This window comes from Engystomops pustulosus, chromosome 5 (genome assembly GCF_040894005.1).
Source record: "Engystomops pustulosus chromosome 5, aEngPut4.maternal, whole genome shotgun sequence".
Lineage (NCBI taxonomy): Eukaryota > Metazoa > Chordata > Amphibia > Anura > Leptodactylidae > Engystomops > Engystomops pustulosus.
In genome coordinates this window covers 208,174,082-208,200,187 of record NC_092415.1, presented here as the reverse complement: position 1 = coordinate 208,200,187, position 26,106 = coordinate 208,174,082, and positions in this window count along the sequence as shown.

Here is a 26,106-nt window from a genome sequence, read left to right as displayed (position 1 = left end):
CCCCTCATCCTCATAGACTGTAAGCTCTTGTATCACCCCTCATCCTCATAGACTGTAAGCTCTTGTGTCACCACCTCATCCTCATAGACTGTAAGCTCTTGTGTCACCACCTCATCCTCATAGACTGTAAGCTCTTGTGTCACCCCCCTCATCCTCATAGACTGTAATCTCTTGTGTCACCCCTTCATCCTCATAGACTGCAAGCTCTTGTGTCACCCCCTCATCCTCATAGACTGTAAGCTCTTGTGTCACCCCCTCATCCTCATAGACTGTAATCTCTTGTGTCACCCCTTCATCCTCATAGACTGTAAGCTCTTGTGTCACCCCTCATCCTCATAGACTGTAAGCTCTTGTGTCACCCCCTCATCCTCATAGACTGTAATTTCTTGTGTCACCCCCTCATCCCCATAGACTGTAAGCTCTTGTGTCCCCCCCCTCATCCTCATAGACTGTAAGCTCTTGTGTCACCCCCTCATCCTCATAGACTGTAAGCTCTTGTGTCACCCTCTCATCCTCATAGACTGTAAGCTATGTGTCACCCCCTCATCCTCATAGACTGTAAGCTCTTGTGTCACCCCTTCATCCTCATAGACTGTAAGCTCTTGTGTCACCCCTTCATCCTCATAGACTGTAAGCTCTTGTGTCACCCCCTCATCCTCATAGACTGTAAGCTCTTGTGTCACCCCCTCATCCTCATAGACTGTAAGCTCTTGTGTCCCCCCTCATCCTCATAGACTAAGCTCTTGTGTCCTCCTCATTCTCATAGACTGTAAGCTCTTGTGTCACCCCCTCATCCTCATAGACTGTAAGCTCTTGTGTCACCCCCTCATCCTCATAGACTGTAAGCTCTTGTGTCCTCCCCTCATCCTCATAGACTGTAAGCTCTTGTGTCACCCCCTCATCCTCATAGACTGTAAGCTCTTGTGTCACCTCCTCATCCTCATAGACTGTAAGCTCTTGTGTCCCTCTCATCCTCATAGACTGTAAGCTCTCGTGTCACCTCCTCATCCTCATAGACTGTAAGCTCTCGTGTCACCCCCTCATCCTCATAGACTGTAAGCTCTTGTGTCCGCCCCTCATCCTCATAGACAGTAAGCTCTTGTGTCCGCCCCTCATCCTCATAGACTGTAAGCTCTTGTGTCACCCCCTCATCCTCATAGACTGTAAGCTCTTGTGTCACCCCCTCATCCTCATAGACTGTAAGCTCTTGTGTCCCCCCCCTCATCCTCATAGACTGTAAGCTCTTGTGTCCCCCTTATCCTCATAGACTGTAAGCTCTTGTGTCACCCCCTCATCCTCATAGACTGTAAGCTCTTGTGTCACCCCCTCATCCTCATAGACTGTAAGCTCTTGTGTCCCCCCATCCTCATAGACTGTAAGCTCTTGTGTCACCCCCTCATCCTCATAGACTGTAAGCTCTTGTGTCCCCCCCCCCTCATCCTCATAGACTGTAAGCTCTTGTGTCACCCCCTCATCCTCATAGACTGTAAGCTCTTGTGTCCCCCTCATCCTCATAGACTGTAAGCTGTTGTGTCCCCCCTCATCCTCATAGACTGTAAGCTCTTGTGTCCCCCCTCATCCTCATAGACTGTAAGCTCTTGTGTCACCCCTTCCTCCTCATAGACTGTAAGCTCTTGTGTCCCCCCTCATCCTCATAGACTGAAAGCTCTTGTGTCACCCCTCATCCTCATAGACTGTAAGCTCTTGTGTCACCCCCTCATCCTCATAGACTGTAAGCTCTTGTGTCACCCCTTCATCCTCATAGACTGTAAGCTCTTGTGTCACCCCTTCATCCTCATAGACTGTAAGCTCTTGTGTCACCCCCTCATCCTCATAGACTGTAAGCTCTTGTGTCCCCCCTCATCCTCATAGACTGTAATCTCTTGTGTCACCCCCTCATCCTCATAGACTGTAAGCTCTTGTGTCACCCCTTCATCCTCATAGACTGTAAGCTCTTGTGTCACCCCTTCATCCTCATAGACTGTAAGCTCTTGTGTCACCCCCTCATCCTCATAGACTGTAAGCTCTTGTGTCACCCCCTCATCCTCATAGACTGTAAGCTCTTGTGTCCCCCCTCATCCTCATAGACTAAGCTCTTGTGTCCTCCTCATTCTCATAGACTGTAAGCTCTTGTGTCACCCCCTCATCCTCATAGACTGTAAGCTCTTGTGTCACCCCCTCATCCTCATAGACTGTAAGCTCTTGTGTCACCTCCTCATCCTCATAGACTGTAAGCTCTTGTGTCCCTCTCATCCTCATAGACTGTAAGCTCTCGTGTCACCTCCTCATCCTCATAGACTGTAAGCTCTTGTGTCCGCCCCTCATCCTCATAGACAGTAAGCTCTTGTGTCCGCCCCTCATCCTCATAGACTGTAAGCTCTTGTGTCACCCCCTCATCCTCATAGACTGTAAGCTCTTGTGTCCCCCCCCTCATCCTCATAGACTGTAAACTCTTGTGTCCCCCTTATCCTCATAGACTGTAAGCTCTTGTGTCACCCCCTCATCCTCATAGACTGTAAGCTCTTGTGTCACCCCCTCATCCTCGTAGACTGTATGCTCTTGTGTCACCCCCTCATCCTCATAGACTGTAAGCTCTTGTGTCCTCATCCTCATAGACTGTAAGCTCTTGTGTCACCCCCTCATCCTCATAGACTGTAAGCTCTTGTGTCCCCCCCCTCATCCTCATAGACTGTAAGCTCTTGTGTCCCCCTTATCCTCATAGACTGTAAGCTCTTGTGTCCCCCCCTCATCCTCATAGACTGTAAACTCTTGTGTCCCCCCCCCTCATCCTCATAGACTGTAAGCTCTTGTGTCACCCCCTCATCCTCATAGACTGTAAGCTCTTGTGTCCCCCTCATCCTCATAGACTGTAAGCTCTTGTGTCCCCCCTCATCCTCATAGACTGTAAGCTCTTGTGTCCCCCCTCATCCTCATAGACTGTAAGATCTTGTGTCACCCCCTCATCCTCATAGACTGTAAGCTCTTGTGTCACCCCTCATCCTCATAGACTGTAAGCTCTTGTGTCACCCCCTCATCCTCATAGACTGTAAGCTCTTGTGTCCCCCTCATCCTCATAGACTGTAAGCTCTTGTGTCCCCCCTCATCCTCATAGACTGTAAGCTCTTGTGTCCCCCCTCATCCTCATAGACTGTAAGATCTTGTGTCTCCTCATCCTCATACACTCACCGGCCACTTTATTAGGTACACCTGTCCAACTGCTCGTTAACACTTAATTTCTAATCAGCCAATCACATGGCGGCAGTGCATTTAGGCATGTAGACATGGTCGAGACAATCTCCTGCAGTTCTCCCGAGCATCAGTATGGGGAAGAAAGGTGATTTGTGGCCTGTGAACGTGGCATGGTTGTTGGTGCCAGAAGGGCTGGTCTGAGTATTTCAGAAACTGCTGATCTACTGGGATTTTCACGCACAACCATCTCTAGGGTTTACAGAGAATGGTCCGAAAAAGAAAAAGCATCCAGTGAGCGGCAGTTCTGTGGGCGGAAATGCCTTGTTGATGCCAGAGGTCAGAGGAGAATGGGCAGACTGGTTCCAGCTGATAGAAAGGCAACAGTGACTCAAATCGCCACCCGTTACAACCAAGGTAGGCAGAAGAGCATCTCTGAAGGCACAGTACGTCCAACTCTGAGGCAGATGGGCTACAGCAGCAGAAGACCACACCGGGTGCCACTCCTTTCAGCTAAGAACAGGAAACTGAGGCTACAATTTGCACAAGCTCATCGAAATTGGACAGTAGAAGATTGGAAAAACATTGCCTGGTCTGATGAGTCTCGATTTCTGCTGCGACATTCGGATGGTGGGGTCAGAATTTGGCGTCAACAACATGAAAGCATGGATCCATCCTGCCTTGTATCAGCGGGTCAGGCTGGTGGTGCTGGTGTCATGGATCCATCCTGCCTTGTATCACCGGGTCAGGCTGGTGGTGGTGGTGTCATGGATCCATCCTGCCTTGTATCAGCGGCTCAGGCTGGTGGTGCTGGTGTCATGGATCCATCCTGCCTTGTATCAGCGGCTCAGGCTGGTGGTGGTGGTGTCATGGATCCATCCTGCCTTGTATCAGCGGCTCAGGCTGGTGGTGGTGGTGTCATGGATCCATCCTGCCTTGTATCAGCGGGTCAGGCTGGTGGTGGTGGTGTCATGGATCCATCCTGCCTTGTATCAGCGGCTCAGGCTGGTGGTGGTGGTGTCATGGATCCATCCTGCCTTGTATCAGCGGCTCAGGCTGGTGGTGGTGGTGTCATGGATCCATCCTGCCTTGTATCAGCGGGTCAGGCTGGTGGTGGTGGTGTCATGGATCCATCCTGCCTTGTATCAGCGGGTCAGGCTGGTGGTGCTGGTGTCATGGATCCATCCTGCCTTGTATCAGCGGGTCAGGCTGGTGGTGGTGGTGTCATGGATCCATCCTGCCTTGTATCAGCGGGTCAGGCTGGTGGTGGTGGTGTCATGGATCCATCCTGCCTTGTATCAGCGGCTCAGGCTGGTGGTGGTGGTGTCATGGATCCATCCTGCCTTGTATCAGCGGCTCAGGCTGGTGGTGGTGTCATGGATCCATCCTGCCTTGTATCAGCGGCTCAGGCTGGTGGTGGTGGTGTCATGGATCCATCCTGCCTTGTATCAGCGGGTCAGGCTGGTGGTGGTGGTGTCATGGATCCATCCTGCCTTGTATCAGCGGCTCAGGCTGGTGGTGGTGGTGTCATGGATCCATCCTGCCTTGTATCAGCGGCTCAGGCTAGTGGTGGTGGTGTCATGGATCCATCCTGCCTTGTATCAGCGGCTCAGGCTGGTGGTGCTGGTGTCATGGATCCATCCTGCCTTGTATCAGCGGCTCAGGCTGGTGGTGGTGGTGTCATGGATCCATCCTGCCTTGTATCAGCGGCTCAGGCTGGTGGTGGTGTCATGGATCCATCCTGCCTTGTATCAGTGGCTCAGGCTGGTGGTGGTGGTGTCATGGATCCATCCTGCCTGGTATCAGCGGCTCAGGCTGGTGGTGGTGGTGTCATGGATCCATCCTGCCTTGTATCAGCGGCTCAGGCTGGTGGTGCTGGTGTCATGGATCCATCCTGCCTTGTATCAGCGGCTCAGGCTGGTGGTGGTGGTGTCATGGATCCATCCTGCCTTGTATCAGCGGGTCAGGCTGGTGGTGCTGGTGTCATGGATCCATCCTGCCTTGTATCAGCGGCTCAGGCTGGTGGTGGTGTCATGGATCCATCCTGCCTTGTATCAGCGGCTCAGGCTGGTGGTGGTGTCATGGATCCATCCTGCCTTGTATCAGCGGCTCAGGCTGGTGGTGGTGGTGTCATGGATCCATCCTGCCTTGTATCAGCGGGTCAGGCTGGTGGTGGTGGTGTCATGGATCCATCCTGCCTTGTATCAGCGGCTCAGGCTGGTGGTGGTGGTGTCATGGATCCATCCTGCCTTGTATCAGCGGCTCAGGCTGGTGGTGGTGGTGTCATGGATCCATCCTGCCTTGTATCAGCGGCTCAGGCTGGTGGTGGTGTCATGGATCCATCCTGCCTTGTATCAGCGGCTCAGGCTGGTGGTGGTGGTGTCATGGATCCATCCTGCCTTGTATCAGCGGGTCAGGCTGGTGGTGGTGGTGTCATGGATCCATCCTGCCTTGTATCAGCGGCTCAGGCTGGTGGTGGTGGTGTCATGGATCCATCCTGCCTTGTATCAGCGGGTCAGGCTGGTGGTGGTGGTGTCATGGATCCATCCTGCCTTGTATCAGCGGCTCAGGCTGGTGGTGGTGGTGTCATGGATCCATCCTGCCTTGTATCAGCGGCTCAGGCTGGTGGTGGTGGTGTCATGGATCCATCCTGCCTTGTATCAGCGGCTCAGGCTGGTGCTGGTGGTGTCATGGATCCATCCTGCCTTGTATCAGCGGCTCAGGCTGGTGGTGCTGGTGTCATGGATCCATCCTGCCTTGTATCAGCGGGTCAGGCTGGTGGTGGTGGTGTCATGGATCCATCCTGCCTTGTATCAGCGGCTCAGGCTGGTGGTGGTGGTGTCATGGTGTCTTTGGGCCCCTTGGTACAACGCCACAGCCTACCTGAGTATTGTTGCTGACCATGTCCATCCCTTTATGAGCACAATGTACCCTGTAACATCTGATGGCTACTTTCAGCAGGATAATGCGCCATGTCATAAAGCTGGAATCATCTCAGACTGGTTTCTTGAACATGACAATGAGGTCACTGGACACAAATGGCCTCCACAGTCACCAGATCTCAATCCAATAGAGCATCTTTGGGATGTGGTGGAACGGGAGATTCGCATCATGGATGTGCAGCCGACAAATCTGCGGCAACTGTGTGATGCCATCATGTCACTATGGAGCAAAATCTCTGAGGAGCTTCCAGCACCTTGTTGTATCTATGCCACGAAGAACTGAGGCAGTTCTGAAGGCAAAAGGGGGTCCAACCCGCTACTAGCATGGTGGACCTAATAAAGTGGCCGGTGAGTGTAAGTCGCTGCACGAGACGTTACTTTTGTCGTTACGGGTTTATTTGGTTTCATGTTCTTTTGTTAAATTATTTTTTTTTTGTGTCTGTTGCTGTTTTTATTGATGACGATGAAGGAGCATCGAAACGCAGCATCGCTCCCCCCCAAAAAGCAATAAATAATCCGATTCAGTGCGCGTCTATACACAGCTCCGGCTTTTCCCTGAAAAAGGGAATTCTGGGAAGAAAGGAAATCACCCATCACAATCCATCCTGGTAACCAGGGACACTGCTCAGAGATCCGGCCCCCGGGGGTCTCCTTATATCAGGTATTCATCAATCACTGACTTCACTTTCCTTCCTCCAATGGAGGGGGGGGGGGGGGGAAATGCTCCCGCACAGTGTAACAGTCTGTGAAACTACAACACAGAGGGGCTCTGGTAACACTGGCCGTGGCTCATTAGCATAATTTAAACAGTGTATTTCAGAGGGAAGGAGGACATGAGTAAATCTTATATTTGTTACTCATAGATCCAGGCCCTGTGACTGTGTCCCTGAGTTTATCATGATGGATTTTGATGGTAGATTTCCTATAAAACGGTGGTGGCGAACCTATGGCACGGGTGCCAGAGGCGGCACTCAGAGCCCTTTCTGTGGGCACCTGGGCCGTTCCAAGCAAATTAAAAGATGCGGCTTTCAGTCATATTTTGACACTTACAGGGACGAATTATCCTTGGAGGACCCTCTGCTGGCCCCACGATCCTGGGTACAGGGGGACACTGGAAAGAAGCTAAAATGCTCAAAATTTTCTATCTTTCTACTGTGTTGCTGTCCTCGGGAGGCCAATATGATTGAAAGTTGTTGAACAGGGGGCAATAGGTTACTGCATTAATTTTTGGTTGGCACCTCGCGATACATAAGGGGGAGTTTGGGTTGCAGTTTGGGCACTCGGCCGCTAGAAGCTTCGCCATCACTGCTATAAAACCGGCTCATTGTATCCATTTATAGGAAGGGAACTTTCCAATGACTGGGGATCTTGTGCTTCTCATTCCATCAGGTTTATAGGGATTCATTGGAGAAGCTGTAACTCCCAGCTAAGGGCAGACTCGTCATCAGCCGGTGGTCAGAGCAGCCACAGATATTGGTCTTGTAGGGAGAGGAGATCGCTGCTCGTCAGCTGGAGGGGGGAAAGTCTGTGCTTCCCCTTCCGGTTGCGTTTTGTGATGCGTTTTTTGACGCAGCCTGGATCACACGCGGAGGTTACATTGCGTTTTAGCAGATGCAATAAAAACGCGACGTTACTTCAACACGTGATCAAGGCTGAAGCCGGTGGAATGTGTCAAAAATGCATAAAAAACCCCGCAACGCATCGTGTGAATGAGCCCTCAGGCCCTGTTCAGACTTGTCATCAGGAGTGGAAGTGACGACCCCCTTGCCTTAATATCTGGTATTTGACATGAATTTTCTGCTGGCATAAATTCCACCCATTGTTAAAAAGATATTTGGTTTTATTTTGGCCGAGGTATGACCCTTCTGATTGGTGGAGAAGCGTCATGTACAACGCTCCCACCCCATTCAGGGCGAATTCACACGTACAAGCGCAATGCAGATAAGGGGGCGGGGCTCACATGTGATCGGTAACCAGCACCTGGTGTTTTGCATGTACACACAAGGTGCTTGTTGCTGATTGGGTTCAGGCCAAGCCCCGCCCCTTTATCTGCATTGCGCTTGTAAACGCAGTCCAAACGCCGAGTGTGAATGCAGCTTAGTATTTCCTCATCAGAAATGTTGAAATAGTATTGAAAATTCAGTGCAGAGAAAACCCACTGGGGGGGGCCCTCTGTAATGTGCAATGATAATGCAGGGAGCGGCGCCCCCTATCTGTAACACCAGGATAAACTTCATACACAAAACATGTAGAAAAGAGGAATTTTATTTACATTTTTGCTGGGACTTCACAAGACGTGGAGAGGCGCGGGGTACAACAGATAATGAGGCCACAGACCCCCCCCCCACCCAGAGCGGGGACCCCAACACAGGAATCATACAAGCCCCTCCATGTCTATCCGTATACATCGTGTCCTCACGGCCTCCTATTACAGTCACAGTATGTGGAGACGTAACGTATAATCCTGTGATGAGAAATACAAAAGTGCTTAATGAGCAGAACCAGGAGAGCCCAGAACCCGGGGCGGACAATATCTCTGGCCGGACACCACCGAAAACTTTCTAACCTCGTCCACCACCAGAGGGCAGCACAACACCGGCAGCTGTGGAGGATCAATCTCTCTACATCCCACATGAAGACGGCAACAACCTCCTCCAGAAGAAGCTCAGAACCAGAACTTCTCTCATCATGTTTGGGCTACATCACAATTATTTCTCTGTGCAGTGTATGGGAAGTGCCATAGGGGGGCAGAACGTCCCCCAGTATAATAACCTGTCCATCAGAGGTCGCGTGAACGCCTGTATACGTATCATAGACGCCTGCACTGCCAGTCTTACTCCCTCTATAAATACACCAAGGGATTTTCTGCTCCTGCTGGGCTGGGTGTGGCCTCAAATAAGGTCATGTGACCACAGCAGTGTTCTGGTCACATGACTGTACACAGGGAGGAGCCCTGGCTGTGCCCACAACACTGAGCCGAGCCCGATCCTGTAGTGTGACAGAGGGCGATATCAGTCCCAGTATACAGCGCTCATACTAAGTGCTGAGGGGTGAGAGGCATGCTGGGAAGGTGCGGTCCGCTCTGCATGTATATATAACAGCAGGGAACATATAAAATGTGCTCGCTCTGCACCAGTCGAAAATTAAGATAAAAATAATTTTAAAAAAAAGTTTAATAGTCCGTCAGCCACAGCTTGGGGTGGGGGAGGGGCGCAGTCAGCCAGTCTGGGATGGGGGAGGGGCGCAGTCAGCCAGTCTGGGATGGGGAGGGGCGCAGTCAGCCAGTCTGGGATGGGGAGGGGCGCGGTAATATGCTGAAATACATTATAGCATCACTTCATGTCCCACCCTGGGACAAAATAAAAAACAGTCAAAAAAGGTTTCAAAATAAAAAAGTGCATATAAAAAAATTATAAAAAATAAAAATAAAAAATATAAGTCCGCTGATGTCCCATCACATAAAAAAGATCCTATACAATATATAAAAAAGTGAAAATCACCAAAACACTGCATAATGGGTATCACCATGTCCGTCACACCCCGTACCAAAAAATAAAATGGTCACTGATCCTGTACAGTAAACACAGTGGTAGAAAACTCACAGAAATTCTGATATTTTCACATTTGACCTCATAAAAACAGGATACAAAGTGATCAAAAAGTAACATTTACCTCCATATGCCAATAAAAAGTACAGCTTGTCCTGCAAGAAACAAGCCCTAAAACAGCTCTGTAAACAAAAAAATCTATAAATGTTCTGCTCATTCATACCCGGCGATGCAAAAACAAGCAAATTTCTCACAAAATGACTTCTATATTCTGCAAAACAAGTCAACCATATAAAAAGCCGTAATCGTGGCGACACAGAATAAAGAGATCACATTGGGGCTCATTTACTAAGGGCAGCGCGGGCCACACTTTTGTCGGACACCCTGGCGATTTCCATTCTGCGCTGCGGGGGCAGGGATTTAAAAAGGTTTTTTGGCGCATGCGATGGTATTTTGGTGCAATAGCGATGGCTTTCATGCGGCAGAAATCGGCGAGCAGCCGTCGGACTATCTGACGGATTCCGACAAACCACGGGATATCGTGTCGCAAGCCAAGCACTTACATGCACCGGGAGGCAGATGATGAACCCCGGGGACCTGATCGGGGAAGCCACACATGCAGGGCGCACGATCTTCTTGAATCGCGGCAGAGTTCATTCTCGTCGGACAGTCCGGATCGGGGATCGCGCAGGGACAGGGTAAGTAAATGAGCCCCATTATTATTATTATTATTGTACGGTGAACAGATGGGGAAAAAAAAAAGCTAAAAACCCTAAACCAGACTGAATGATTTTTTTTAGCCATCACCAAGAAAAGAGTTAATAAAATCTCTTCATTAGCTATTGAGTCCCCCGAAATGATGCACCCGAAAAGTGGATCTCAGCCCACAAAAAATAATCCCCATACGTCCAAGCCAAACATCTTATATTCTGTACAGTGTGACAATGCGGATCCGCTCTGGATGACGCTCCTTCTGTTCTACGCCCGGCCGCGCGCCCACACAACACACATGGGGGATCCTCATCATCGCAAGAAATTGGGTAACAAACTTTGTGGAGTGTTTCGTCATTTTAATACTTTGTGACAGTTTAAATTTTGGCCAAAATTAATGTATGTTAAAGCTCATAGTGACACAGGGCAGATTCAGACTTGGTCCTAAAGCCCTAAAATGACTTCACCATGAAGGGGTTAATGATGTATCACCACGTGTACTAATTATCCGAGTGTAACATCTCTCATGGGTTGTGTTTCTCTCAATAATTAATTTTTAACTGGTCTGACGAAGGGGCCTGATAGCTCAGCAAATAAAAGGACCTTTCCCTTAAGCAATTTTGTATCAGTTACATTGTTATCGCTACATCCGTAGCCACCACTAGAGGCAGCGCAGTACACATAGCAGAGAGGGAATAACAGATCTATATGTATGCAGCAAGTGCCCCCTAATGGTGGTTCTAGGGAGCTGCACCTACATTTATGGTACCTTCTGTAAAGTAGAAATATAGAGAAACACAGCTCTGACCGATAATAATAAATATCATGCACCGTTCTTATCCTGTATTCTACTTCTACTCCCGAGCTACAACCATAACATTACTTATCCTATGTTATACTCCAGAGCTGCACTCACTATTCTGCTGCTGGTGCAGTCACTGTGTACATACATGACATTACTTATCCTGTACTGATCCTGAGTTACATCCTGTATTATACTCCAGAGCTGCACTCACTATTCTGCTGCTGGTGCAGGCACTGTGTACATACATGACATTACTTATCCTGTACTGATCCTGAGTTACATCCTGTATTATACCCCAGAGCTGCACTCACTATTCTGCTGCTGGTGCAGTCACTGTACATACATGACATTACTTATCCTGTACTGATCCTGAGTTACATCCTGTATTATACCCCAGAGCTGCACTCACTATTCTGCTGCTGGTGCAGTCACTGTGTACATACATGACATTACTTATCCTGTACTGATCCTGAGTTACATCCTGTATTATACCCCAGAGCTGCACTCACTATTCTGCTGCTGGTGCAGTCACTGTGTACATACATGACATTACTTATCCTGTACTGATCCTGAGTTACATCCTGTATTATACCCCAGAGCTGCACTCACTATTCTGCTGCTGGTGCAGTCACTGTGTACATACATGACATTACTTATCCTGTACTGATCCTGAATTACATCCTGTATTATACTCCAGAGCTGCACTCGCTATTCTGCTGCTGGTGCAGTCACTGTGTACATACATGATATTACTTCTCCTGTACTGATCCTGAGTTACATCCTGTATTATACTCCAGGGCTGCACTCACTATTCTGCTGGTGTTTTCCATATATTATAGGGTCTTTCATGACTTTATACCACCACATCTCGGCTACTGGCCAAAGAGGGTGGTCTTAACGGCTCCTCATAGTCTCTGCTTGTGTATATTATTACGATCTAGTGAACGGAGGGATGAGGCGTGGATGTTGTGGTGGTACCTACTATAAAGCTTTACCAAACTAAGGTCCTTTATCGGTCTTGGGATAGACATAATTGGCCCCTGACCTTGTGGTCACATGATTGACAGACGATAGGTCATAAATATTTATTACATTTAACTTATTTAAATAAATATACAGTTTTTGTTCCTACTTTACACGGTGTGTGTAGAGTCACATGGTCTGTAACAGACGCGCTTCACATAGTCTTTGCAGGCCCCCGCCTCCTGACACGGCTTCTTCTTAGAATTTGGAGAAATCCTAATGTTGCAGACGTCTGGTGAAGAGGCTTTGGACGGGCTCCTGGTTGCTTTGGTCCTGTGAGAATTCTGGTGCAGGAGGAGACTTGAAGGTACTTTAAACCTCCTTGTGTTAGGAGAGGTCGCCTTGGAGCGGAGCGGGGAGTTTCGGGTTGATTTGGTCCCCCCGTGTGTGGTCTGATGCAGATGCAGCAGGTACTGGAGGCCGAAGGTCCTCCCGCAGATCCTGCACTTGTACGGCCTCCTCCTCTTGTGCTTAGACCGGTGCAAGAAAAAGTCCAGCATCTTCCCAAACCTCTGGCCGCAGTCGGGACACACGATCGCCAGACTATGAGAGAGCTGGTGTCTTATCAACGCGCTTTCATGTCTAAAACACTTGCGGCACTCCTTACAACGGAAGAATTTCTCCATACTGGATCTTTTAATACGCTTCTTCTTCTGACACTTTTGCCCATGATCCTTTGCAGTTTTCACAGCTGGTATGTGATGTGAAGGAACGACAGAGGAGGGCGCCGCTTCTTGTGGGCCGCTAACGCTTGGGGCCTCATCCTGGGTGGGGGGCGGGGAGGGGCAGCTGTCATTTACGGGTTCTATCATAGGACTTTTGGGTTGGAGGTCTCCAGCTTGCTCCTTGTCATGGACTTGGACATGTCTGAGCAGATAGGGCAGCCGCGTGTAGACCCTCGCACACTTATGACACTTGTACCCCTCGTCCCCCATGTGCTTCCGCTGGTGGCTCATCAGCGCTGCCTTGGAGCCGAATTGCTGGTGACACAAGGGACATTCGAAGCTTTGCGGGTGAGCTTCTTTTAGGTGTAATTTGAGATCAAGGGGACTACTGAACGTCTGGCAGCATTTTTTGCAACACTTTACAATGATATGTAGTGCACTGTGTTCCTTTAAGTCTTTATCGCTCTGGAAAACCTCCTGGCACCGGGTGCACTTGTATTCAATCGCTTGGTGAGTCTTCTGGTGCTTCCTTAGGTGGGCAGGTTTCTTGAAGCTCTTCTCACACAAGGAACACTTGTAAGGCTGCCCCCGGTAGTGACACCTCTGATGTGCCAGCAGATGCCACTCCTGGTTGTAGCCTTTACCACAATCAACGCACGAAAACGGTTTATGATTTTTTACCTTTCCTAAAATGCAATAACACCTGAAGACGCCTCTGCACAGGAGACATTTTGGCTCAAGATCTTTCAATTTTTTTTTCAGAGCAGAAATGTCATCGACCACTTCACTCTGGGGTTCACTTTCATTAGGCACCAAACATCCTAAAAGAAAAAAAATAATTATCCATAAATTAGAAATGACCAACCTTACATTACAGATCCTGAGTTACATCCTGTATTATACTCCAGAGCTGCACTCACTATTCTGCTGCTGGTGCAGTCACTGTGTACATACATGACATTACTTATCCTGTACTGATCCTGAGTTACATCCTGTATTATACCCCAGAGCTGCACTCACTATTCTGCTGCTGGTGCAGTCACTGTGTACATACATGACATTACTTATCTTGTACTGATCCTGAGTTACATCCTGTATTATACCCCAGAGCTGCACTCACTATTCTGCTGCTGGTGCAGTCACTGTGTACATATATGACATGACTTATCCTGTACTGATCCTGAGTTACATCCTGCATTATACTCCAGAGCTGCACTCACTATTCTGCTGCTGGTGCAGTCACTGTGTACATACATGACATTACTTATCCTGTACTGATCCTGACTTACATCCTGTATTATACCCCAGAGCTGCACTCACTATTCTGCTGCTGGTGCAGTCACTGTGTACATACATGACATTACTTATCCTGTACTGATCCTGAGTTACATCCTGTATTATACCCCAGAGCTGCACTCACTATTCTGCTGCTGGTGCAGTCACTGTGTACATACATGACATTACTTATCCTGTACTGATCCTGAGTTACATCCTGTATTATACTCCAGACTTGCGCTCACTATTCTGCTGCTCGTGCAGTCACTGTACATACATGACATTACTTATCCTGTACTGATCCTGAGTTACATCCTGTATTATACTCCAGACTTGCGCTCACTATTCTGCTGCTGGTGCAGTCACTGTACATACATGACATTACTTATCCTGTACTGATCCTGAGTTACATCCTGTATTATACTCCAGAGCTGCACTCACTATTCTGCTGCTGGTGCAGTCACTGTGTACATACATGACATTACTTATCCTGTACTGATCCTGAGTTACATCCTGTATTATACCCCAGAGCTGCACTCACTATTCTGCTGCTGGTGCAGTCACTGTGTACATACATGACATTACTTATCCTGTACTGATCCTGAGTTACATCCTGTATTATACCCCAGAGCAGCACTCACTATTCTGCTGCTGGTGCAGTCACTGTGTACATACATGACATTACTTATCCTGTACTGATCCTGAGTTACATCCTGTATTATACTCCAGAGCTGCACTCACTATTATGCTGCTGGTGCAGTCACTGTGTACATACATGACATTACTTATCCTGTACTGATCCTGAGTTACATCCTGTATTATACCCCAGAGCTGCACTCACTATTCTGCTGCTGGTGCAGTCACTGTATACATACATGACATTACTTATCCTGTACTGATCCTGAGTTACATCCTGTATTATACTCCAGACTTGCGCTCACTATTGATGTAAGATGTAACGTATCCACTTATATCACTAGATGGGAGTGAATATCATATATAGTCTATATGACAGATAATCCCATCCTGTTCTGTTGATGTATTACTGGTGATGGTCTGCGCAGCCATGAAATCTTTTGTTTTCGGTGACACTGCTGATGGTTTCCTGGAGGCTAAGAAATAAAATGTCATTCTTCTTGCATGTGTGTGATCTGATGACAATGTGGACAAAAACGTAAATGAGCGGTGAGGTCATCTATAGTGAACAGTTCCTGGAGACCTCCTTGAGGGGCTCTCCTACCAGTAACACCCCATGGAGGCGATTGCTTCAGCCCCCCAGCCAGGCTCCCCAGAAGCAGGGGCCCGGGGAGGTTATGGAGAAGACTGTACCTGTAGATGAGCAGAGCTGTGGTTTTTCATGCTTTCTGTGGTTAGTTTTGCCCGGGTTCTCCCACTCCTCAATCTGCCTGAACAAGGCCGGGGGCTCCAGTACAAGTCCTGAAATACACAAAGTGACTTTTACCACAAGACCCGGATCTGATCCAATTAAATCACTTATTGTCTAAACATATACATATTACAGGACATAATAACCCACCATTTCCACCACCAGCACTGTCCCTGTACCAGAAGCAGGTTAGGGGTTGTCTATCTAAAAAGTGGGGGACCATCACCCATCCCCTGTACTCAGTGTGAGCACCAGGCTCAGAGACAGAAGTGGACAGCTCTGTGCTCTATACAGTGGCCAGAAGCCAGAACTGCAGCTCAGGTCCATTCACTGGAATGGAAGCCATGGCTGCGGGTGCAGCAAAAGACCCCAACACAGAGCACGGATCTATCCACGTCCAGCTATTATGTGCCCTCTGTCTGTCCAGCCCCTGGGTGTCAGCCAATAATTCCTGGACAGCCCCTTTAATGCGCTGGGTTAGATGGTGCTGCACACATCTCCCTGCAGGATCTGGTTGTGAACACTGATAATGTAATGGGCTGTTTCTGGCAGCACCAAGTTGGACATTTCAGGGTCCCTGCCCACATTTTGTATCACTCGTGGATTTTCATGCAGAATGTGAGGCCCAATGTTAAGGGAGCCAATTTTCCATCCATATCTTAGATGAAATCAGCATTGAAAATCCACATCAAAACCTTCTCCCATAAAGTGAATGCAGATTTGTTGTCACACGTCTGTAATAGCAGGGACCTTCAGTAAAATGTGCAGGGATAAGCATAAATCATCCCCTAATACATAAAAGTACATAAAAACTGCAAAGAGAAAGAAAATCTACTCTAGAAGTTACTCTCTTTACACTGAAGACCACTTTACAAGGCAGATTAGTGTAATACGCCAAAACTGCGATCGTATTGCTGCTCCAATCAGAGTCGTTCAGAACTATGCCGGCATTCCTACTATGCCAGACATCGAGGATCATGGGACATGTATTCCTAAGCTGAAGCAAAGTCTTTGTCTACCTCAACTTGCTGTCCTTTTTTGGTCCATGCAGGCACCTGTAGTCAGGGTATGAATTGTGTGTAGTTCTGAATGAAGTAATTTAGTGTTTCCTAGAACAGATTTTCTGATCGTTTTCATTCCTTTCTTTGTGATGTAAATACCCCTCCACCATCATGAATCCAGAGCTTAAAGGTATCATCTCACCGTTATTATCAGAGAAAAGGCACTTAGAGCATAAAACGCGTAGTTCCGTTATTTTATATGTAAATTTAAGTGTTCTTAAATAAATGAAGCAGTGTTAAACTAGCCATAAGTATCGGTGTTGCACCTCATATCTGGCTGGATGCGGCAGCGTGTCCCATATATTATATGTGATGTACAGCTTTATATTACTGCTCACACAGGACAAAAGACAAGCTACGCTATGGTATGCGCCCTCGCAGGACTACAACGGCCGTGATGTCATATAACAGACAGTAACCGCAGGCCCCACCACTACATCTCCCCATCCCCCATACACTGCCCCAGCTAATCCCATAGAACTCATTTACCCAAGAAGCGCAGATTTTCATAGTTTTCCTTCATGACTTCTCTGTAAAGTTCCCGCTGGTCTTGGCCCAGGTTCCTCCATTCTTCTTCTGTGAAATATACGGCCACATCTTCGAATGTCAGGTGCATCTGAAAGACAAAAAAAATGTGAGACCAGAAAAGGGGACACAACCAGAGAGACCCCCAATACACTGCAGCAGGACTTCTGCTAATAGGATCCATCTACAATAAGCCGCTTTCCTTATGTATAGCTAAGGACACAGAGAAATCAAAGTTTAGGCCGGAAGATACAAGAATATAACTACTGTAATGGAAGAAATGGAGGAAAACATCCATCGGCATCAGGCAAAAAAATAAGTAAAAAAATAAAATAAAAAATTTATTAGAAATACATTAAATATATGATCACTTAAGGAAAGACAAAAAGGTGATGCATTTCGGACCTAGAGGACGAGGTCCTTATTCATGCCGGCAATTATTCATTCCACAATTTAGAAGCCAATTACACATCTTGACACAGGGATGACCCTATGAGGTGGGTTGTGACCTTAGGCTTTATCCCTGGAGAGCTATGGGTAGCTGGGGGTTCATTATGGGACAACCTATCCACCATGATTCCTGGGAAACTCTGATCCGGAGTCTATGGAGAGCGAGGCTCAAAGTGATCTGCAAATATGCCCCAAGGAAAAGGTTTCACCCAAGTACGGGAAACACCAGAAAACTCTCTCCGGTCAGCTGACAAAAGTGTTGGTGATTATATCTCACAAGTGTGTTCAGCTTCAGAGTTACCAGCAAGTAAAGGAGAATGAGACGATGACATCAGAGGAGGATAAAGAGTAAGGGTGATGTCACACATGGCGTTTTGAAACCGTTTTTGGTCCGCTTTCAAGCACTCCGCATGCGGTTTTTGAAAAAGAATCAGTTTTTTATTGTGCAAATCCAGAAAACCTGTCAAAAATGGATGCGTTTTCAAAAAAAGCATGTGTTTAACGGATTGCTTAAAAACGGACCAAAAACAATACAGGAGGCCCTGGTCATGGAAGGGTGCAGCTGGGACTAATAATTGATGTAAAAGTTTCTGCCGCCTGAGTCTGCTCTGGAGTTTTTCCTTTGCTGGCGGATAAGTCCAGAGAAGTGACATCTATGAAGCCAACTGGAGACGTTCCGGATAGATGAAGGTGAAAGAGAATAAGACATTCTGGGATGGATGTCGCTAGTCTCGCAGCTTTACTGTCAGAATAGAAGACTACAATGGTACAAATCAACCTCAAGAAAAAACATGTGGAATACAGGAGAATTACAAGTAGTAGAATGATCCAGTCCTTAAAAAAGTTTTGTCTTCAGACTTTGAGAAACTCCAATGAATCCATAAAACATATCGAGCACGGGTACGGGCGACATCTCTCCTCCACGATTCAGGTGCGACCGCGCCCTTAATCGTGGCCATCACGTTTTACATACCTGGAGCATTTTGGTGCGGGTCTACTATTTTGTTGTACTGCTTACTGCATTCGGAGGAGGGATCTATTGCACACACAGCGACAGAAACTGCCCCGAAATACCGGAGAGCTGGACTTATTCTCACCTGTCCTACGTGCCTATGGCTGAACACAACAATCCATACGTAGCCGTAGGCACTGGGTCCCTCAGACCCCCAGATCACTGTCCCAGTGTGCGGCTCACCAGCTTCTCAGCTTGGCTTTATAGTCTGCACTATTTATACCACAGTTAACTCCTTGTATCACCTTCTCATGCGCATCGTATCAGTCTATCTACTGGGACACTCTGCTCCGATGGTTGCCCTACCCAGGGGCTGGATGGACTCCAACATATGATAAGCAAGGAACCTGCGCCATAAGACCTGTGTTGAGACAAGATGTGATATTTCTCTCTTCTCTAACTCTTAACCCTGTGTTGACCAAGATCCAATCCTAGTAAACCGATTCCTAGTCATGTGATAAGGAGGGCTAGCTGTGGGGTTAGATGTGCAGATAAAACAACCTTTCTTAATGCAGTCACATGGAAGAGTGCGACCTTCCCATTCTTCACAGCAAATTTTTTGCGGCAGAGCCGCGTGCGCAGACAGACGGGGGCGGCAGAGCCGCGTGCGCAGACAGACGGGGGCGGCAGAGCCGCGTGCGCAGACAGACGGGGGCGGCAGAGCCGCGTGCGCAGACAGATGGGCCCGGCAGAGCCGCGTGCGCAGAAAGATGGGCCCGGCAGAGCCGCGTGCGCAGAAAGATGGGTGCGGCAGAGCCGCGTGCGCAGAAAGATGGGCGCGGCAGAGCCGCGTGCGCAGACAGATGGGGGCGGCAGAGCCGCGTGCGCAGACAGACGGGGGCAGCAGAGCGCCCTATATTTGATATAGGGCAGTGGTGGCGAACCTATGGCACTGGTGCCAGAGGCGGCACTCAGAGCCCTTTCTGTGGGCACCCGGGCCATCGCCCCAGCACACCAGACAAGACTCAAAAAATCTTCTTGCAGTTCCAATAAACTTAAAAGATGCTGCTTTCAGTCGTATTTTGATACTAACTTCGCTACTTGGGACTGTAGGAAGAGGGAGAATTTGACACGGTCTAATTATTTTTGGAGGACCTCCTGCTGGCCCCACGATTCTCTGTGTACAGAGGGAAACTGGAAAAAAGGAAAATGATGAAAATTTTCTACTGTGTTGGTGTCCTCAGGAGGCCAATATGATTGAAAGTTGTTGAACAGGGAGCAATAAGTTACTGCTTTCATTTTTGGTTGGGACCTCGCGATAAATAAGGGGGATTTTGAGTTGCAGTTTGGGCACTCGGCCCCTAAAAGGTTCGCCATCACTGATATAGGGAATACAGTTTAAAGAGAACCCGTCATGCAAAATAACCCCCCTAAACTAAATATATTTTCATACACTGCCATTAGAGAGCATTGCCTCTATCCCTTCATTGTCCCTCTACATGCCTGTAAACCTAAGCAATGAGGTCCTAAAGCTGTATGCAAATGACCTGTGAAATGTCCAATGAAGCATTAGCATATTCAAGCTGTCCGCTCTATTCAGTGGGAGGCACAGCCACACCCCCAGTGCATGACTGACAGCCTGTATAATGATGTGAGGCTGTATAATGCTGTGCTTCCTGGTGCTGCTGGCACCCCCTGCAGCCTGTGAGTGCATGTGTGTGTGTATAGGAGAGATACAGCAGCTCCAGGCAGCCATGTTACAGCAGAACATGTCAGATTCATGTGTAGCTGATGTCTGTGTCTCTCACCTGTATATTAGGAGGATGCAGCATGTCAGCAGATGCAGCACACACACCAGCAATGCTTTACTATACATTACACACAGACATGAGCAGGGGGAGGAGAGGGGAGGGGGAACAGGGGTGACATCACTGCCTCTGACCATGTGACCAGCCTCATTTACATGATAAAGAATAGATGATTTTACAATGAATAATGTATGAAATAACTAGATAAAGGCTGGGATGGGATCCTTGTGAGCTGCTCCAACAGGTAGTAGTGACAGGACAAGTGACACAGACCTGATGACAGGTGTCCTTTAAGATTTATTTTACAATTTATAATAACTCTATATTTCAGATTTATATACAGTCAGGCAGATTGTATGGCAAATCTACAGTAAATTGTACAGCCTCTGGTTGCCATAGAAATTATTGGTACCCCACAATTGTATCCTGGAGATCGATAGGATGAGTAGCGGGGAACCTACCTTAAAAAGCATTTGGTTAGGATGGACTGTGGGATCTATTGGTGGAAGCAGTCAATCTAATCTAAAAGTAGATGCTTGGGAAGGGGGGGGGGGGGGTGTCACAGGATAGTCAAGCATCTGCTGCGCCCATCATGGGAGGCCCAGGCTTATACTTGCATTAGAATGCCGTAATAACAATCTAAAAAAGATTTCTTCATCTCCGTTAAGAGCCAACGTCACATAGGCCATCATTGTACAATCAGAACTGTTAAAGACATAGTTCAAAATGTATACTATAATACTGCCCCCTGTACTATGTACAGAAATATAACTGCTATAATACTGCCCCCTATGTACAAGACTATAACTACTATAATACTGCCCCCTATGTACAAGAATATAACTACTATAATACTGCCCCCTATGTACAGGAATATAACTACTATAATACTGCCCCCTATGTACAAGAATATAACTACTATAATACTGCCCCCTATGTACAGGAATATAACTACTATAATACTGCTCCCTATGTACAGGAATATAACTACTATAATACTGCTCCCTATGTACAGGAATATAACTACTATAATACTGCCCCCTATGTACAGGAATATAACTACTATAATACTGCTCCCTATGTACAGGAATATAACTACTATAATACTGCCCCCTATGTACAGGAATATAACTACTATAATACTGCTCCCTATGTACAAGAATATAACTACTATAATACTGCCCCCTATGTACAGGAATATAACTACTATAATACTGCTCCCTATGTACAGGAATATAACTACTATAATACTGCCCCCTATGTACAGGAATATAACTACTATAATACTGCCCCCTATGTACAAGGATATAACTACTATAATACTGCCCGTTGGTTCTCATTAACAAAGCAGATAAAAGTCAGTATTTGATATTAATCTGAAATATGATAAATGCTGAAATGTTCACACTTTATCTCTATTCATTCATTTTTTTGGAAACATGATCCGAGTGCAGCAGAGGATTTTCTCCCCGATGCGGATGCGTTAACACTGAAATGCTTGCGCTTGTACCACATGTACACAATGCAAAACACATGGTGCTGGTTAACAGATTAAACGCCTTTCAGGTGAAACTGTTATGCGATCGGGAAACCCCCCCCCCCTCCTGCATGGTCCGTGTATAATGCGCTGTGCAGGGAGTCACTAAGATCGTGCACCTGATATCCTGCATGTGTCGCTTCCCCGCTCAGGTCCCCGGAGTTCACCTTCTTCTTCCTGGTGCATGTAAGTGCATTGTCCGCGTATAATGCGCTGTGCGTGGAGTCACTAAGATCCTGCGCCCGATATCCTGCATGTGTCGCTTCCCCGCTCAGGTCCCCGGAGTTCACCTTCTTCTTCCTGGTGCATGTAAGTGCATTGTCCGTGTATAATGCGCTGTGCAGGGAGTCACTAAGATCCTGCGCCCGATATCCTGCATGTGTCGCTTCCCCGCTCAGGTCCCAGGAGTTCACCTTCTCCTTCCTGTTGCATGTAAGTGCATTGTCCGTGTATAATGCGATGTGCGGGGAGTCACTAAGATCCTGCTACCGATATCCTGCATGTGTCGCTTCCCCGCTCAGGTCCCCAGGGTGCACCTTCTTCTTCCTGGTGCATGTAAGTGCATTGTCCGTGTATAATGCGCTGTGCGGAGAGTCACTAAGATCGTGCACCTGATATCCTGCATGTGTCGCTTCCCCGCTCAGGTCCCAGGAGTTCACCTTCTTCTTCCTGGTGCATGTAAGTGCATTGTCCGTGTATTCTGCGCTGTGCAGGGAGTCACTAAGATCATGCACCTGATATCCTGCATGTGTCGCTTCCCCGCTCAGGTCCCCGGAGTTCACCTTCTTCATCCTGGTGCATGTAAGTGCATTGTCCGTGTATAATACGCTGTGCAGGGAGTCACTAAGATCCTGCGCCCGATATCCTGCATGTGTCGCTTCCCCGCTCAGGTCCCCGGAGTTCACCTTCTTCTTCCTGGTGCATGTAAGTGCATTGTCCGTGTATAATGCGCTGTGCAGGGAGTCACTAAGATCCTGCGCCCGATATCCTGCATGTGTCGCTTCCCCGCTCAGGTCCCAGGAGTTCACCTTCTCCTTCCTGGTGCATGTAAGTGCATTGTCCGTGTATAATGCGCTGTGCGGGGAGTCACTAAGATCCTGCGCCCGATATCCTGCATGTGTCGCTTCCCCGCTCAGGTGCCTGGAGTTCACCTTCTTCTTCCTGGTGCATGTAAGTGCATTGTCCGTGTATTCTGCGCTGTGCAGGGAGTCACTAAGATCCTTTGCCCGATATCCTGCATGTTTCGCTTCCCCGCTCAGGTCCCAGGAGTTCACCTTCTTCTTCCTGGTGCATGTAAGTGCATTGTCCGTGTATAATGCGCTGTGCAGGGAGTCACTAAGATGGTGCAGCCGATATCCTGCATGTGTCGCTTCCCCGCTCAGGTCCCTGGAGTTCACCTTCTTCTTCCTGGTGCATGCAAGTGCATTGTCCGTGTATAATGTGCTGTGCGGGGAGTCACTAAGATGGTGCAGCCGATATCCCGCATGTGTCGCTTCCCCGCTCAGGTCCCCGGAGTTCACCTTCTTCTTCCTGGTGCATGTAAGTGCATTGTCCGTGTATAATGCGCTGTGCGGGGGGTCACTAAGATTGTGTTCCTGATATCCTGCATGTGTCGCTTCCCCGCTCAGGTCCCAGGAGTTCACCTTCTTCTTCCTGGTGCATGTAAGTGCATTGTCCGTGTATAATGCGCTGTGCGGGGAGTCACTAAGATCCTGCGCCCGATATCCTGCATGTGTCGCTTCCCCGCTCAGGTCCCTGGAGTTCACCTCCTTCTTCCTGGTGCATGTAAGTGCATTGTCCGTGTATAATGCGCTGTGCGGGGAGTCACTAAGATCCTGCGCCCGATATCCTGCATGTGTCGCTTCCCCGCTCAGGTCCCTGGAGTTCACCTCCTTCTTCCTGGTGCATGTAAGTGCATTGTCCGTGTATAATGCGCTGTGCGGGGAGTCACTAAGATCCTGCGCCCGATATCCTGCATGTGTCGCTTCCCCGCTCAGGTCCCTGGAGTTCACCTCCTTCTTCCTGGTGCATGTAAGTGCTTGATTTTGCAACACAATTTGAAAGTTTAATCCCGCGCTCAGTCCGAATCTGTCGGATCTTCCATTGGCCCACCCCCCTTTCCTGTCGCATGAATGCGTCAAAAACCCGATCGCTTGCGACACAATCCCCTGTTAAATACCTGTCACAGCCTTGCAAATCCTAAAAACAGTGGAAAGTCCGACGAAAGTGCGATCCACGACCCTTAGTAAATAAGCCCCATTGTGTTTAAATAGAATTTCGAAAAAACTATTTTCAAAATAATATTAATAATTCCTGAACGCAGATGAATTTAGACTAACACTTGTATTTGGGGACGGTGTTTTGGAGGTTGACAAAGCAAAACATGTTGCTAGTTCCGAATGCAGATCCAACCCCATCATGTGAACACGGCCTGAGGCCATTGTTTTCCCCGCACTCATATAAAGATGTTTATTTGGGGCAGAGGAAAATCTCATTGTGTTTTCACACAACAGCTCTGGGCTGCATTTACTTTTGTTTCTTAGCAGATGAATCATATTTACTGAGAGACACATTTATTTTACAGATTTCACCTGCAACATCCAAAACCTCCCCAAAACCCACTTCAGAACTGAATGCAGGTCTTTAAGATGCAGCTTTAATAACAGTGTGTGAACGAACCCATAGGGGAAAGAGCAAAATGACAACAAGCCGGGATGTGTCCTGCAGAGGAGGCGCCAATATAAGAGCTAACAAGGGCCTGATCAATAGATTTCTGTACGCACTATACTTCCTATACCAGTGATGGCGGACCTATGGCACAGCTGCCAGAGGTGGCACTCGGAGCCCATTCTGTGGGCACCCCGGCCTTCACCCCAACACGGAGTTTGCCAGACAGGACTCGAGGCTTCCTCCTGCGGTCCAATACAGCCCAGGATGTGCCATGCTCAGCGCCAGTTTAAAGCGTCATACTTGGCTGCCAGGGCTACAGGAGGAACGAGAAGGTGTGGATAGAGATTATTTTTGGAGCTCCTGATCTGGGAACCCGGATCCTTTTCAGGGGACCCTGCAAGGAAATTACAATCCAAATATCTCCATCATATTTCTATTATACTGGTGAACTCAGGACGTGAATACGAATGAAACCTGTCATACAGCAGGGGTCAATAAGTTCCTGCTTAAGTTGTCATGTTGGCACTTTTTGGCTGCTGGGACACATCATATGACTGTTCAGGAATGGATGAGCCGGATCGCCTGGAGTGAGAGCGACTCTTCAACCCTGTACGAATCTATCATCAAACAATAATCCCCCTCCCCCTAGAATACAAGACTCCTTGAGGCTTCCTGCACACAACAGGATTTTCAGAACATCTCAAACATGTTTACTGTGTCCTCATAGCTGCTGATGAACTCACGTCCACCGTGTGCATTTCCTACTCGCTGTTCGGACGTAACATCAGATACGAGACGTCCGGTTGCTGGATGTCTTCTCGTACAGTTCTTGTTCTCGCTGCTGTTTGCACATGGAATTGCACGTGTTTTCAAAAAACGCAGCCACTTCGAAAAACGTGTCTCAAAAAACGCAGACACAAAAAATGCAGAGTTAAGACACTTTATCCAAAAACACCACGTGTCACCAAATCCCGACGGCCGAGGAGAGATTTGCCCAATTACATTATTGTTAAAATCTGCATGTACAAAACGCAATATAGATGCAATGTTTTAACACATGCGGTTTGTAAACACAAATGTTAACAATGTTATAAGGAAAATCTCCTCTCCTCAGCTGTTCAAATTCAAAACCCAACGTAAACGCAACGTGTGAACGCGGCCTTAGGCTCTGGATCGTGAGTGACTACCTGCACATGACAAGGAAACAAGGACATGTGCTCGCTTTAAAAGGGCGCTGTCCCATGTTGTGTTTTGCCTGCGTTTGCAAACCAAACCGCACCGACCGGGGAGGCCATGGCCCGATCGCATTGGAGGTTCTATGGAAATGCCTGTGATCGGGAACGATGGGTGCGGCTTGGTCTGCGTTTGCAAACGCAGCCATAAACGTCCCTCAGGGCGCTTTCACACGATGCGTTGTGTTGTGTTTTTTGATGCGTTTCTGTCGCGTTCCAAAGGCTTTAGCCTGGATCACACGCTGAGGTTACATTCCGTTTTAGCAGATGCAGTTGAAACACAATGTTATCTTTGCATATGAACAAGGCTGAAGCATTTGGAATGTGTC